The sequence below is a fragment of the Solanum stenotomum genome, chromosome 5, assembly GCF_019186545.1.
Source record: "Solanum stenotomum isolate F172 chromosome 5, ASM1918654v1, whole genome shotgun sequence".
Classification (NCBI taxonomy): Eukaryota; Viridiplantae; Streptophyta; class Magnoliopsida; order Solanales; family Solanaceae; genus Solanum; species Solanum stenotomum.
In genome coordinates, this window is record NC_064286.1 from 17,228,196 (window position 1) to 17,231,682 (window position 3,487).

General features: G+C 34.0%; 1 pseudogene; it reads left to right on the forward strand.

Annotated features, from left to right (window-relative positions):
* The first annotated feature begins 1,829 nt into the window (after positions 1-1,829).
* LOC125863726 (deacetoxyvindoline 4-hydroxylase-like) lies at positions 1,830-3,259 on the forward strand (annotated as a pseudogene).
* The last annotated feature ends 228 nt before the right edge of the window (positions 3,260-3,487 follow it).

Here is a 3,487-nt window from a genome sequence, read left to right on the forward strand (position 1 = left end):
TTCATGAGTTAAATTATGAGCATGCCATAGTTTTAGGAGTTGAAGGATTACTCCTTGAATAGATGCTTTTTAAGAGTAATTTGCATTTAGGCTCCATGAGTGTGTGTTGAGCATGTTTTAGCTAGGAGATGTTCGTTCCTCCTTGGAAATGAGTAGATATAGAATTTCATGTATTTTGGGTTTGTAGAATTAGCTCCTACTCCCTTGTGTTGCATTCAATGTGTTTAGCTTGCACTACAAAAAATTTGGCCTATGGCCACACTTATTCTAAAGAACGCTTAAAAAGTGCTGCCAAAAGTATCTAAGGGCACACTTTTAAAGTGTGACCTTTATATAGAGCTTTTGGCCACATAAATATTGGCAAAACTTTGGAAGTGTGCTCTTTAGAATTATTGGCTACACATAATAAGTATTGCCAAATCATAGAACAATTGACAACGCTTATTTATATATATAACCACACTTCAAATTGTGCTATATTTGTTATTCTAAAAACAACATTTTATAAGTGTGCCCTTTGAATTCTCATAAAAAATTTGGCAATAACGAGTTCCCTCAATATATTTTTCCCCAATTTCTAAAAAATAAGATTACTATGGGATATAATATAACTTTTGGCTTAAATAAGAAAATTCCTCCATAATATCTACTTCCCTCAAATTCTAGAAAACTATGACCTAAATCTCATTCTCATTTCCATTGTTTTAGCTAAGTCGCTTTCTAAATTCTCCTGATTATGCAATTTATCAAATAGAAAATTCATTCATGCTAACCCTTGATTTTGTTTGTTTCGTAGCAAAATCTGTTGGGCTTTTGAATTTTTAGGGGAAATGGAAAGAAAACAAGGTTTCTTCTCGGCATATAAGAAAGAGGTGGTGTGTGGGTTATCGTCGGAAGGTCATGAGCGGATAGTTCGTTGAGAAGTGGGTCATCCATTACTGGTTTGCTTCAGAGGAAGAAGATCTCGCTTCATCAACTCCTTTTGTTGTAGGGTTTCGGTATTTCTCACAAGTTTGAGAAATTTCTGAAATTTTCGACCTTCACACCCTTCTGTAATAGTTTATGCGTGTGTGAAAGAGGAATTGTTCTCAGTATGAATTTCTATGGAGAATTTAAACATCAAGGTAAATGTCATTCTAGTTTTTAACATATTTTGATAAAATTATATATTATTTGTTAAGTAATTCCTATTTCTACTTGTTTCAGATTTTGTAGAATTGAAGTTGAAATGAAGAATCAATATTTTCAATTCTTGTTCTACTGGTTTCTATGTATTATAAAAAAGAGCCCATGATAAGTTCTTGTGCTGCTTTCCATTTTTTAAGTTGGATTTTTTCAATGACCATAAACATGTTTAATGGACAAAGCTGCAAAAGTTTTTGATGACCCCTCTAGGCTATGAATGATGCACATTTTAGCCTCAATAGTTCTATTAATTAGGACCTCTTTTCGAGTAGAAATAGAAATGAATATACCTTATTTTTTTAACCTTTCAATTTTTTTTATATTTCCTCCTTGTCCTCTGCAGTTGGAGAGTATCTATCAGTTTCTCTTCTATAAGTTGAATAAAATATAACAAAATCCAATTAGTGACAACAATTATGTGAACCAAGTCAAAAGAAAAAAGTCTTGAATTATTGGTTGTATATCTCCCTTTGTCCAGTAATTTCGTTGCTTTGCATTGCGATCAAATATGGTTGCAGGAAAGCTAGTAGGAAAATATTAACTCTCTTATAATATATAAGCACCCTTATTATATCTGTGATGTTTCAAAAGAAATCTTGTATTGCATAGTCAAGAGTTGTGTTTTTCACTAAAGAAAGGAAGATATGATTGGCCTAAATAATGGAAGAACTCAACAATATGATAGTTAGAAATATGATAGGGAGAGAGATGTTCAAGCCTTTGATGATTCAAAGGCTGGTGTAAAGAGACTTCTGGATGCTGGTGTCACAAGGTTATCGCGTATATTCATGCACAATCAATATGTAGCTAAAATAAAATCAGACTCTGAGATAGTTACAAATTTTAGCATTCCAGTCATAGATTTTGAAGGCTTGGGCATGAGTGCAACTCAACGGGCTGATATCGTACGAGGAATAAAGGATGCTTGTGAAAAGTGGGGATTTTTTTAGGTTATCCACCATGAAATCCCATCAATTTTGATGGAAAAAGTAATAGAAGGCATTCACCATTTCATAAGCAGGATTCTGAGGTGAAGAAAGAGTTTTACTCTTGTGATGTTACGAGGTAGTTCAGCTATAATTGAAATTTTGATCTACATAAAACACGAACAACTAATTGGAGGGACACCCTTTCCTTTGTAGTTTTTCTAATCCTCTGGATCCCAGAGAAATGGCTAAGGTTTGCAGGTATAAAACATGATACTAATATCAGTCTTTCCTTAGGCAGCTATAGCTCATAAACATAATGATATGCTTTGTGATTATATTGAATTAGCTTAGATAAATCATTCTTTGATCTCAATTTATTATCCTAGTCTTAATTTGATATGGTAGACTTTCCACTAATATGCATCAACGATAAGAGTTGCAGCCAGTTTGAATGAACATATATTTTCACTTTACACAGATGTTCTGATCAAATACAAGGAACATGTGATGAAACTGGGCGATACTCTATTTGAGTTACTCTATGAGGCCCTAGGACTCTATCTAAATAACTTGAAAGACATGGAATGCACCAAGGGGATTGTTCTATTTGGCCAGTATCATCCGACATGCCCTGAACTAGATCTCACTTTAGGCCTTAGCAGTCGCACAAATTGTGGCTTCTTGACTATATTATTTAAGGATCAAGTTGGTAGCCTCCAAGTCTTTCATAGAAGTCGGTGGTTTAATGTTCCATTCTTGCGTGGAGCTCTAATTGTGAACATTAAAGACCTTATGAAGGCAAGTTCATATTGTAAAATGAGCTTGATGCATTTATGTTAGTGTCATAAACTTGATCAATTGATTCATTTGTTTCTATTTTGTTTTGTAGCCAATTACGAATGATAAGTTCAAAAGCGTTCATCATAGAGTGCTGGCAACAAATGCCTGACCAAGAATTTCAATGTCTATTCTTTTCATAATGATTTTTCAAGAAGGCAGTGGATCATGACTGTATGGGCCAATCAAGGGGTTGTTATCAGAGGAAAACCCCCCAATGTACCCGGGAAACAAGCTTAAAAGAGTTTGTCACATATATATACAGGAAAGGGCTCAATGGAACTTCCTTATCGTCACATTTCAAATGATAGAAATAGTGGTAGGATCTACAGAAATGTTTCATCATCTTCCGGTGCTATACCCCATGGTTCTGGTTTTGTTCTTGTGAGTTCGATCAAGTACTTTATACTTGTTGTACACACATCTCTTATATTCACCTGAGAAACCCTTTAATTAAATTGTTCTCATGTTTTAAGCTCTTGCATTATATATATTAATCTTATCGAAGCAAGCAAGATCATAACTATATGAGAAAC